Genomic DNA, 14,369 nt, shown 5'->3' with positions numbered 1-14,369 from the left:
GAAGACTTATTGTTAGGCCACGGAAGACTTACTGTTAGACCACGGAAGATTTACTGTTAGACCAAGGAAGACTTACTGTTAGAGCACGGAAGACTTACTATTAGACCACGGAAGACTTGCTGTTAGACCAAGGAAGACTTACTGTTAGACCACGGAAGACTTACTGTTAGACCACGGAAGATTTACTGTTAGACCAAGGAAGACTTACTGTTAGAAAACGGAAGACTTACTGTTAGAGCACGGAAGACTTACTGTCAGAGCACGGAAGACTTACTGTTAGACCATGAAAGACTTACTGTTAGAGCACGAAGACTTACTATTAGACCTGCTACCTCTCATTCGTGAGTAAGGTAAAGCTCCACGTTATGGGCGCGACTAATGCTACGCCCCTCGTGGGTACGTACTTAAATGTTATTTACCACGGCTACAGATATCTTATCTCAGGGGGATAGGTTCTTTGTTTGAGAATTCCAAATAAGAAAGTGTTTTATAGCCAAGAGGATATAGTAAAATGCGGATCTATATTCTGAGAACTTGACAAAATACAGAGAATATATATATATAAATATATATATATATATATATATATATGTATATATATATATATATATATGTATAATCGAAAAGGCTTCTTCTTTTTAATGGCTTCTTCTTCTTTTAATATGGAAAAAACTTCTTCTTCTTTTATTATGGAAACGGCTTCTTCTTCTTTTATTATGGAAACAGCTTCTTCTTCTTTTAATATGGAAACGGCTTCTTCTTCTTTTAATATGGAAAAGGCTTCTTCTTTTATTATCAAAAGGCTTCTTCTTCTTTGATAATCGAAAAGGCTTCTTCTTCTTTCCTTCGTTTAATTTATTATCTTCCTTTAAAGCGTAATCTTATTTATGTGCTCGCTTTCCCCCCGCTTCTTTGTCAAACAATACAAGCTATACTTGTAGAAAGAGTAGGGTCGACTAAACTGACAATATCGCCAACTCCTATTTGACGACCAAAGGGTAATAACCAGGATCGCTAATAACAAGCGCTGCCAATGGCCCAGTGCGACTAAGAAAAAGCGCAACCGAAAAGTGCTTCGGGGCGTCTAATTTGACACAGCGCCACCGGGGACAAACAAACAAAAAAGTGACGATGTTCTCCTCGTCAGAGATATAAAGATACATTTCTGAATTCGTTATCTTACTTAATAACTTCCCTAAACGTTTCGTATGCGACAATATTCTTAATTATTTTAATTGACTATATACACCATTCTATTTACTTCTTCTATAGTATTTAGACTCTTCTTTTATATATTTCTCAATTTACTAGACTATATGTAATCCCTCTTCTCCGCTCCAAGTTTTTACAATTGCCTTTGCTCCTTTTATATAGCGTGATGCCATCTCTCGTCGATTCCGAGAAACCATTCCTCCTTGCAACATTCATTGTGTTGTCGGCACTGGCACGTGACACAAATCTCCCTCCTTGAGGATGAAAAATTTATATATATTGGAAAATTCATTTGAAATAGATAAATTTTTCCACTTTCCCTACATCTCGTTTCACTCTTCTCATTTACTCTGTGCAATTATTTCTCCTGACATGCAGCATTTTTTCCTCATCTCTCTATTTCTTTCTTCTTTCTATTTTCGTTTCTAGATATCTTATCACCACGTTCCGGAAATATTCGTGACCTCTTAAGTTATTTTTAGATACAAGATATAATTCTTTAATAGTTCCCCTCCTGCAAATCTGCTAGTCTAATCTCTCCGAGATAGTCTTTACCTGACGATGTCCTGCCAAAATAGTAATTTTCGTTTCACCCTTTTCTTCTCTCAGCAATCTCTCTACAGATTATCAGTTAGCTCAGATTTTTCAGTTTCAAAGAACTCTCTCTCTTCTCTATCTATCTAAGTGTTTCCATCAGCTACAATAATTCTTCACATAAGCCTTAATTTCATATCAGCATGTATCTAGATATATTTATTTTCTGGGATTACAACCCTTTTCTCGGAATACAACCGATTCTTCTTTAACTTTTGGGATTACAACCCATTTCTTTTACACCTTTCTAAATACACGATGACCTTTAGTCGTTTAAGCTTACAAAGAATTTATTTTACTGATACTATTTGATCTTCTTTCATATCATCTTCTCCTTTTTTCTGAGAGTTTTCTTCATAATTAACTTCCTTCTATGCCTAACTGTTCTCTTCTTTCTCTTCTGTTCGTACAATTGAAAAGTTTACATCCATTTTCCATATTACTTTCTTTGGCATCTCTTCTTTTACAGGTTTGATCTTTCACTATCCGTCTCATTGTTCAATGGAGTGGTGACATAAATTAGCATTCATTATTCTTTCTTTAGATATAACTTGCAGAATAGATTTTCCTCCAACGATGACTCTCATATCTATATATCTTCTTACAGGAACTACCATTAAAGAACTAAAATTCTCTTCCTTCAAATAGATCACTAATAATTCCACGAATTTTTCTTCTGGTAAATTGGAACCTTTTCAGAGAACTTTAATAATTTTAGAAACGTCTGCTTGTCAGTCTATAAATCATAACATCTCCTTCCTTTGCACTAGTCAGTCTTATTTGTTTCTTCCGATTCTTTCGAATACTCTTTGCTTGTCATCATCTTGTTTTCTTCTTCTCTTCCTCTTTTTCTTTTCTTTCTTCTATTTTATTTTCTATTCTTCTCAAGATCCTTCTTCCTCCTCTTCCAACTTTCTTCTAATAAAGAAATTACTTTCATTTCTCTCTTCTTCCAATCTGGTTCCTGCCAAGATTTCTTCTGTTCTACATCTTCATCAAATGCATGTTCTCTTTGTCTTTTCCGTTTCGTCTTCTTCTTTCTTCTCTTTGGCGAAGTAGCTTCAAACTCCATTTCATCTATGTCGACCCTTTTTTGCATATTCTTAACTTTCTTCAGGTTCCTTTCTATTTTTAATTTCTTTCTCTTCTTCTTCTTCCATGTCTTTACGTGAATATATCTAAATATCATTTTACTTTTCTTCTTTCTTTGTTTACATCTTCGGTTAGGCGTATGCTTCTTTTCTTCCTTCGTCAGAGACTCGTCACTGGGAATTTCTTCTTTCATCTTCATTTTGACATGGATTTCTTTATCATTATATTGACAACTAAATTTTTCATCTCTTTCTATTCCTCTTTCTTCTTCTATTTTCTCATCTTCCTCTCGTTTGACCTCTTTAAGTTCCTGAGTGTTTTCTTCTCGTAACTTTATAGCTACTTCTTCTATCTTGCTTTCATGCTCGTCATTGGAACTTTCTTCTTTCATCTTCCAACTTCTATCTTCCATCAGGACCTTCGCTTTTTCTATCTCGTCTTCGTTTTCTGCTATTCTGGAAACGGCTAATTCTATCTTGTTTTCGTTTTCTTCTATTCTGGAAACATCTACTTCTGTCTTGCTGTCATTTTCTTTTGTTCTTGAAACAGCCACTTCTATCTGAGAATCGCTTTCCCCAATTTTCCTTTCCGAACTTTCATTTCTTTGTTCATTTTCTTCTCTAATCTCGGAAACCTCATCTTCGCTTCTTCTATTCATATCTAAACTCGTACTCTTGATCGACAGCATTGTTTCCTCTATTTTTCCTTCCCTTTTGTCAAACATCTCGTCTAACTTTCTTTCTAATCTTCTGGTATTCTCATCCATCTGCATCGATAACTTCTGGAACATTTCCATCACGGTCATTTTTTCTATTTTCTCTTGTTTTTCCTTCACTATAGTTTCTCCGTTTTCGTCCTCGAATTTATTTGCTTTCTCCATCTTGGCTTTCTCTCTCTTTGCTTTCTTATTCACAATTCTGCTAGCCGCAACGTTGGTCGCCACTAATGCTACCTCTCATTCGTGGGTAAGGTAAAGCTCCACTTTATGGGCGCCACTAATGCTACGCCCCTCGTGGGTACGTACTTAAATGTTATTTACCACGGCTACAGATATCTTATCTCAGGGGGATAGGTTCTTTGTTTGAGAATTCCAAATAAGAAAGCGTTTTATAGCCAAGAGGATATAGTAAAATGCGGATCTATATTCTGAGAACTTGACAAAATACAGAGAATATATATATATATATATATATATATATATATATATATATATATATATATATATATGTATAATCGAAAAGGTTTCTTCTTCTTTTTAATGGCTTCTTCTTCTTTTATTATGGAAACGGCTTCTTCTTCTTTTATTATGGAAACAGCTTCTTCTTCTTTTAATATGGAAACGGCTTCTTCTTCTTTTAATATGGAAAAGGCTTCTTCTTTTATTATCAAAAGGCTTCTTCTTCTTTGATAATCGAAAAGGCTTCTTCTTCTTTCCTTCGTTTAATTTATTATCTTCCTTTAAAGCGTAATCTTATTTATGTGCTCGCTTTCCCCCCGCTTCTTTGTCAAACAATACAAGCTATACTTGTAGAAAGAGTAGGGTCGACTAAACTGACAATATCGCCAACTCCTATTTGACGACCAAAGGGGAATAACCAGGATCGCTAATAACAAGCGCTGCCAATGGCCCAGTGCGACTAAGAAAAAGCGCAACCGAAAAGTGCTTCGGGGCGTCTAATTTGACACAGCGCCACCGGGGACAAACAAACAAAAAAGTGACGATGTTCTCCTCGTCAGAGATATAAAGATACATTTCTGAATTCGTTATCTTACTTAATAACTTCCCTAAACGTTTCGTATGCGACAATATTCTTAATTATTTTAATTGACTATATACACCATTCTATTTACTTCTTCTATAGTATTTAGACTCTTCTTTTATATATTTCTCAATTTACTAGACTATATGTAATCCCTCTTCTCCGCTCCAAGTTTTTACAATTGCCTTTGCTCCTTTTATATAGCGTGATGCCATCTCTCGTCGATTCCGAGAAACCATTCCTCCTTGCAACATTCATTGTGTTGTCGGCACTGGCACGTGACAGACCACGGAAGACTTACTGTTAGAGCACGGAAGACTTGCTGTTAGACCACGGAAGACTTGCTGTTAGACCACGGAAGACTTACTGTTAGACCACGGAAGACTTACTGTTAGACCACGGAAGACAAGAATAGCTTGAGAATCAATCTACATGCGAAAACGTTTCTTGCCATTTTTCTCGCTGCTGACTACATGAAATTTTTCATCTTCAAACGTGGTTAACTTACTGCAAACAGTGGTATTTGTTCATAATAATTATGTGGTTCCATACATATACCGATTGTCGAAATCTTCCAAAGTACCACACAACTATGGATATTAAGTTCGTTGGAAATATAAATACTACTGAAACTCATATTAATGCAACTTTCCTTTCTGTCCGTGTTGAACCTAAGCTTACGTTTGCCCATTACTATGGCACTGTTCTAAAGATTCTGTAAGCTTCCGGGTCCAATTTGAACAGACATAGCATGTTTTGAATAAAATCCACGTTCTGTGACGTCAAGTGTGAACGCGGTGTGATTTGTCAAGAGAATACCGATGAGGTACTTAGAGTTCCTAGGGCCATGGAGCCAGCGCGCTGACTGCCTCATCAATTCCCCGCGGAAGATTCGTCCGCTGAAAAACAATGACCCAGAACGCGAGCTCAATTTGGATGGCAGGGGAGGTGGATGTAGGGGGGGGGCTTCAATTTAACTTCATTTCCAAGAATAGGAAAGTTAGAGCGGTGTGAAGGAGGAAACTTTCCAGATGTAATCATTCTGGGAAATATATATTTTCAAACGCTTCTCTTAAGTTTATTAGAGGCTCTCCGGTAGAGTAGTTGTAACGCCGTCGCCTTGTAATCTAGAGGTCCCGCGCTCGATCCCCTGTGAAGACACGTTGCGGATTGGATCAGATCTCACTTTAGATTATAGGTCCAGCGCCACTTAGCCTATCTCAACATAAAGTGGACTCAAAACAAACTTTGAATAACTTTGTTCCATAAGTTCGGCGAATCTAAGGTTCGTTCTCCGGAAATACAGTGCGTCCACATAAAAATTATTGATTTGGTATATTTTACTTCCCATTTCTGCCATTTTTGGCTAATCGCGAAGATGAGAATGAGTGGTGAGAATGATGAAGGGACACTCAGTAACATCCATGCCCAGATCGGGAGTCAAACCCGGTGCCCCTGGACTCGCAGCGCTCTGTGCTAATTACTACGCCACGTCTAAGTAAAAATTATTCAATTTTGGATATGGAATAATATCTGGTAACATTTGTGAAAAATTGTATTTACTTTTACGAGAGGGAGAACCTTTATGTATGTGTGTGTGTATGTGTGTGCGTGCGCATCGGCGTTTCAATTTCGTAGCATTAATCTATCCCCTCTTTCACGTTAATTAACAATCTTATTGAACATGTATTTGAATTCACAAGAATTTCCGGTTTGAACCTAGTAGCACCGTCGTCAGTTCTAAACCCAATAACCGCCAAAAAGTCGATTTTATTTAGAAACCTCCAACAAAAATCCATAGTATTACAAAATTACAATCAATTACATTAATGAGGAGCACGCCCCTCCAACTACCAAATATCAATGTGGAATTTACATTATCATTTTACTGCTAACATAGCGTATTTCGTTGTGGGGCACTCTGTACATCTAGTATTAAAGATGACTCAAAATTTTAAGATTGAAAGTCAACCTTATGCACAAATAATACCCACTAACTTGTGATATTTCTATCATTGTGGTTCGTGATGCACTGATAACAGAACAGACATGGCCTAGAGTATCTTGCGTCTAGTTTCGTTGATTAAAACCTTAAAACAGGAATCATAATTACTCGAGCAAGAATTGATGCACAAAGCTAAAATCACGGGACACATTAACGCATCGATAATTAATAACTTTGACGGATACACGTCACAATTAATACATTCGACGTGCTCATTTGCAGCTGAAAGGGACTGCTTTGCTGCAAGATCAATAATGAAAGCTCAGGTTGAAGAAGTGAGTACGTGAAGTTGACTGAGTGCCTCTTGCGGACCGAAGACAAGTTTGGTTTGACTTCAAGAGGCGCCTGCATGGAACACCGACGTGTTCATTGTATATTGATGCGCCTTGTTCTCAGTAATCTGTTGGTTCCACGTCTTGCCAATTAGCGCTTTGAATAGCCGTCTTGTTTTATGTACAGCTTCTTCGCATTTTCGCTTTCTTCAGTTTAAATATTGCACAGCGGAATATTTGAGCGATGCTCTTCCATGGAAACTCGCGTGTGTATCTTGATAAAGTTTTCAGAGTTTATGCTCGACGTGATGTGAATATCTTGTGCTATTGTGCAAGGACACAACAAGCTGTCAGTTTCGTGTTCCATACGTGTTATTTCTGCCTACATCATCATTAAAAAGAAGAAAATATTTAATATCAACTACAGTAGGGTACTCGGTACGGCGTCTGACTGCCACGTGGGAAACCTGGGTTCGATTCCTGGGGTGGGTGATCTCAGTTCGGAATTTTTCCAGCCTTGTCCCCGCATAAAGTGGCTCTGGGGCTCACTCAGCCCCATATCAATTGATACATTATAAATAAATTATAATAGTGGGCTAATAATATTATTTATTGGGCTTTTATTTTTATGATTAATAAGTACAACCCTGGGATGTAAAGGCGGCAGCAACATGGTGCTGATCACATCACCTCCAAAATGGCCGAGATCAAGAATGTATGGGGCGCTACACCCACATCCCCTAAATGTGCGGTCCTGGGTTCGATACCCGGTGGAGGCACATATTGGTTCGGATTCCACTTTAAACTGTAGGTCCAGTCCCGATTAGCCTTATTGTGAATAAAGTGGACTTAAAACAACAACTCAATGAATCAATCAATCCTAAATGTGCCTTCATGGCACGGTGCTATATGCACGGAAAACTTTACCTTTACCTTACTACAATCATTGACGAGACTCGTGAATTTCGTTTGTACGTAAACATTATTTTTGCCCCCCCCCCCCCCAAATTGATGAAATTCTGTCCATACCTCTATTACAAATGTCAACATTCATACTTTTTCAATTCCGTAAAAACCGAGATATGTATCTCAAATGTGCACCACAGTGAACAAAGATAACAAAACACGAAAATATATAAAACGAAATGTATTCATACATATGCACAGTACCTTTTTACGATTCGTTATGCTACTGTTGGTTGCAAGAACCAGATCAGAGGTTGAGGCACCGTCAAATGGACAAGACAGTAATTTTTGCAGGCCGGCAGAATAATTGAACTCTGAAATCGCCTGGCCCTATTTCTCTTTCCATCACTAAAAGATGATTTGCTTTATTTTACTTCGCTTTTTGTGCCACTTTTGGCTAATTCTTTGCGAAGATGGGGATGAGTGATGATATGATGAAATTGATGAAGACGTTTACAAACTTCCATGCCCAGGCCGGAAGCCTAGACCTACTTCATTTTATGACAGAAGCAAATTTTGGTGTTCGACATTTGTCAGATTTATTGCTGCGAGCACTCTCCCAATCTGCGTAATAAAAAAAGAAGACACGAAGAATATTCAGCTATAAATGTTATCAGATCTTTCGCCAAAATATTGTCTCGCAGTTTAAGCAGTTTCCTTTAAAATAGTGTTTATATAATATGTACACAGCAGAACACATACACACACAAAATAAACACTGTATCCTACAGTGCATGTTCAATTTTAGTAAACGAATCAAATTTTTAAGCGTAGGATACTACTCACCGTACACTGCCTGTTTACATCACAAAGTCAGCAAACGAAGATTTCCAGTCCCGTTATTCAACATGTAAAAACTAACTTTATTTACTTCCAGGTTGTTATATTGTGTCTAGAAATAACCATTTTTGCTTCCGTGCTTTCTGGCGTTAACGTTTGCTAAAACGATTTCCAACGGGTGCATCACATCACGTAGCTCACCATACCGAACCAAACTTGCAGGGAAACAAGCACAATGAATTGTTGGTAACGTGACTTACTAGATTTGACGACAGTGTGTTGGTGCGTCAACCCACCGCATGCGTCTGGTAAAACGAATACTGCATTCATGACAATAATAAACAATGTTTAAAGAAGACGAGGGCGTGTTGAATCATTTTTGGTGGCTTCATTGGAACAAGCATTTAAAATAAGATTTATTTTTATTCAAGGAATGCCGTTGTGTGTATGCGAGAGTCATTGATTTTTATTGTGAAGGAAAAATCACCCCTTCGCAGAGTTTCGATTCTATGTTTGATTGCAGTGATTTTCAAGGTCGAAACAAAAAGCAAGTACTACGTTTTTTGTGGGCGAAGTTGTAGCCCTTACATCTTGACAATTTTCAACGCATGTGGTTGATGTCTGGTCTTGTGATTAACATATAACAGGTGATCCTTTAAGCTTTAGTGTAAAAGAATGGTTTCATATTTTATTTGTGTATCAGCGCATTCGTGCACACTATACATGTAACCGTGTACAGTTCTTTCATCATATCTATTTCTTATTTCACTAAATATACCATATCGCCCAAAGAAGAATTGAAAGTTATTTGAGACAATTTGTTGTTTTTGAAACATGGAACATTCCTGTGAATAATTTACGGGTTACACGTAGAATTCTCAGTCGACTAAAGCGCTTTCCTTCTCACAGTCTGTTTAGTAGAAAATTACCGCCTTTTATCACGTAATCTTTGGGATTTGCACTTTGAATCACAGACACAAAGCCTGTAAGCCTAATGCTTATCAAGTCTATTTAGTACACGTTGAGAGACTTCTGTCGGAAACATGACTGCAGGCGTGAATTCGGGCAATGTATCGTGGAGCAAATTCCAAAATACGACCCGAATAGTGGTGAGGAAACGATGCATGTGTGATATGCTACTTCTTATTAATTGTCGTATAAGATATTATCTCTTTGTAATTTGTGATTTTTTTTAAGTTTAGAAATTGGGCGCTACTATCTCAAGTATTTTTATGTATCTTTTTAAGAACAATTGTTTTAAGACCAGAGAAGGAGTAGTCGATTGTTCATAAAGGAGAAAATCCTGAAAATCGTTAGTTTATCATCAGTTATATAATATTATAAGCCGGTTATTTCGTGGGCTGAGGATGATTTCCAAAGCAAAAAAAAAATCCTGGAGAAAGTCACTCTAATTGTCAGGCAATGAAGAGTCAAAAGCCGGATTTTCTTTACATAATCTCAAAAACTATTAGACCCACAAGGATAGAACTTACTGGATAAAAGACTTAAAGAATAGCAGGTATCACATTCGAGCAGTAGTTTACTTTGTCTATGTTAGTCAATAACTGATCCATGTAATTTCACATCTATGTCTTAGGAACTGTAACAGAGGTAGTATGTATTATGATTTACATCAACGGTCTCTTGTAAGAGATGTTTCAGGGGGGATAAAGTGACACGTGACGGTTTTATTCCTCCGGAGATACCTTGCTTATGGGTGGGCTTTATCGGTACATAAGTCCGTGCATCCGGAGCCGTGATGGCAGATCGAACTTGTTCGAGGATTTTATTAACTTCTTGATCCCCCTCTTTCTGTAATTGGCATGAGCGAAGATTGTGTTTGAGCGACCAAACGCTATTCACACATTCCCTCCCCAAACCAAGGAGGGGTGGAGTACTTTGTCCGCATCCCCGAATTCCAGAGTCCCTTTCTGCCATCCCCAAAGTGCTTAGGAAGATTTAGGACAGGATCCGGGAATTCGCGCGTACAAGAATGCCAAGTCCCGGAGAGTAAAGTATCAACCCCCTCCCCGTAGTCCTTTTCCCAAGCCACCCTCGATTTTCAACCCCCACGATAAGGCTCCTATCGCCCTCGCCCTTTATGTCGAGGCCCTTACACGGTTCGGCCCTTCCAATCTATCGATGCCTTATCGCCAGATATTGGGACGGGGAGGCGGCGGCATTTCGATAGAATCAAAAGGGTCGTATGTTGCTTCGTCTGTAGAAAACAATTGACTGGCAAAGGGTGACCTAAAAAAGTGTAATATATTCCAGAATGAGATGCCAAGAAAATTGCCCCTCTATTCTTCCTATATCGATTGTGTGATCTTCAATGCTGGGACATAGTCAGAGGCGTGTCCAGAAAGAGGTTGGGGGTATATAATTCCCTCTGAGGCCCATTACTCCTATTTTCTATTTAAAAAAGTAAATTATGTATTCATGAGGAGGCGATAGCACTTACTACTGAAAAAAAATTGCATAATGCATAACCTTGTGATTTTTTTTATACATCACTGCTATTTGACACAAGTCAAATAAGGTGGTCCCATTGTAATTACATTATTTTAACTTGCTTATCTACCTCTCGAGGTGTATCCCGTTGAGCGAAAGTGGTACACTCATAAGCAAGGAAAGAATTTATATGCACTAAAAACGAAAAAGTGTTAGATATGTAAATATTTAATTATTAGAAATTGTGAATAATTGTAATTTTCATTAAGAAAGCGACTCGCCTTAGGCTTACATGACATTCATTGTGATGCAAAATTCAAATACAAAATGGGGTTTATTTTTGTTACAAAGACAATGAATTATCAAACTTTCTTTTAAGTGCTGACGTTAAACTCCTCCTTTCTAAGTTCTCTGGTCCCGCCTTTCGCATGGATTATATTTGTGAGTGTTCTTTTATCAATTTCATCTAATCTTCATTGTCGCGGTTGGTCAAAAGTGGCAGAAAAGCGACATAAAATAACACATATATGCTCACAGGTTAATCGGAACTGGACCTGCCGTTAAAAATGTGATCAGTACTACTAGACATGTGTCTCGACGGGGAATTAAACCCCAGATCATTGACTGCAAAGTGTCAGAAAGCCACCAACCATTGTAGAACTTTTGTTTGTCCTTGCTGGATAGCTATGGATATTTTGTATATCTCAATATCCGTACGCACAGGATACGATTCTTCAACCTGTATAAACCTTTAAAGCGAAGAGTGGCAGTTTCTCACCAGTTATGCATTGAAACGGGCCGGTTCAAATCCGGGAACTTTTTTAACGTTGGATGCGGCCCCGGCGCCCACCCAGCGTCGAATGACATGGGTACCTGGGGGAAACCCTGGGGGGTAAAGGAGGTCGGGGGCGTGATGCTGATCACATCACCCCCACTCATGACCGGATCAAGAAAGTGTGGGGCGTTACCCCCACACCCCTATACGCCTTCATAGCGTGGTGCTAAGCACAGGGGAGCACTTTACCTTTTTTATAATAATAATAATAAAAGACATTGTACAAAAGAGTATGAATTTCTCCTCATGTTGCGGGCCACCCCGATGGCGCAGTGGTAGCGTCTTCGCCTTGTAATCAAGGGGTCCCGGGTTCGATACCCGGTGGAGGCACATAGTGCTTCGGATCCCACTTTAAACTTTAGGCCCAGTCCCGATTAGCCTTAATGTGCATAAAGTAGACTTAAAACACCAAATCAATCAATCAAATCTCCTCATGTTGCAAGTGAAAGGCAAAGTTGATTATTAAGCTACATTCAATCTGCAAAAAGTATGATCACTAAGTATTTACAGAATCTCATGTATTCCTTATGGAGAAACAACTTCAAGTTACTGCTAATCAAATTGAAGTTTAGACTTTTCCCCCACAACAAACAAAATCTTCAACCTGCCTCTTTCCGGTAATGTGTTTTTTTCTACGCCATCTGACTTTGACGTTTCCAAGAGAACAAGTAAGATAATACTCCCATAAGCGTAATGCCTACTTTTCTCCCCCTCCTACAACCATCCAGCGCACAAACCTTTCTTTTCTCCAGCTCGCCGCGGGGATAGATCGGTGTAGGGCGTTTCCAGATACTAGTGTCTGTCTGGACACAAACTATTCATCGTAGCCTCAAGGGATGCAATGAATCTAAGCCGCGCGTCAGGCTAAGTTTGCAGCAGGTTTTATGTATCAATCCGCGCGGGAACTGAGCACAGAATCTTCCGTGCCAATCTTCCTCAACCGCCGAGCTGCTTACATCGCAGACACTGAGAAAATCCACAGTATTGCCAACCGCACAACACATCAAAACCCGCATGCATGTTAAGCGGAATATATTTGTGTTTCTTTTTGTCTCCTGAAACATAACATTTTAGAAGTACTTTCGGCGCATAAATTATTTTAAAAAAATGTGTCATTACTTAATATAAATGCGAAATATCTTCGAAACATGAGAGTATTTTTCCCAGGGGGGCAAACAAGTCACATTTCCCCCAAAAGAGTGTAGTTCCCTAATAACATTGCTTAAATTTGAATTTATTGTGTTAATGCAATAATTAACACATATTATTGTGGCTAAAATGAAATTATATGTGTGAAATACATAATTTTTGGTTGACTTTCATTTTCCAGGGAGGGAACGGCCCCCCTTGCCCCCCCCTTCCGGATTCCCATGAGCATGTGTGTATATTTCGAGCACGCAAAAATAAAAATAAACAAAGATATAAGTAAACAACGACAGGCCCTCTTGAATTTAATGACAAATTATTGTTTTTGGTTTATAAAAAAATACGTTTATGAAAACCTTTGTTACTGTAAGACACACGCACTTCAAGTTATACCAGCAAAAAAAAAAAAGTATGATTTGTTATTGTTTTCTTAGCTACATTTCGTCAGTCTAATATTTTAGGTGTGACAACAATGCATGTTGTGAACGGTGGAAAAGAGTTAATGGTTCAATTTAAAAAAAAAAAAAACGGGGACCAATGTCTGTATGTGATTTATTTCAGTGAACTTCCAATTTCGAAAGCCTCTGAGAAAGTAGTGAAAGTTCAAGAGAAAGCAGTTACATCCATTATCCTGCATCCTTGGGCATGGAAATAAAGTAAGCGTGATGGGAACAGGCCAAAAACTAATGGCATAGGGGAAGGTACCCCTTTGGAATATTTAATTTCATATTTACAAGCAAGAAGCCTTCCAGGCACATAGATGAAGAAGAAAAGGATTAGCACGTTGTTTGGACTTTCAGAAACAGCTCCCTAATTTCCTTTCTTCATCCGAAAAAAAAATACAAAAAAAGGAAGTTTCTGGGGGGAAAGTTTGGTTCGTAATTATTTTCTGTCTTGTCTTCCTCTGAAGGGCTTTTCCCGATTAAAATGTAACTTTTTTGCCCCTCTGTATTCCCTGGAGGGAGGGGGAATTTTCCTCCAGGTCTTGTTGAGTTGGGGAAGAAGTATCTTGAGACTTTAGGAGGAGCAACCTTTACGTCATCGCACGCTACTGGTTTCATTTATCTCTTTCCGTCTCCCTTGGGGCTTTCCGATGTTTGCTTCCTATGTTGCAGACGGGGGAGAGAGCCTGAACAAGGACTTGTGGTTTTTTTCAATGATAGATGTTTCAACATTTGTCAAATTGTTTAAAATAAGACATAAGCTTATAGTTTGTCTTGTTAAGTTTCTAAGTGTAGAGATTTAAAAGTAGATGA

Source organism: Lepisma saccharinum, chromosome 1 (assembly GCF_977018435.1).
Source record: "Lepisma saccharinum chromosome 1, izLepSacc3.1, whole genome shotgun sequence".
NCBI classification, from domain to species: domain Eukaryota; kingdom Metazoa; phylum Arthropoda; class Insecta; order Zygentoma; family Lepismatidae; genus Lepisma; species Lepisma saccharinum.
Note: the sequence above shows the minus strand (reverse complement) of the source record.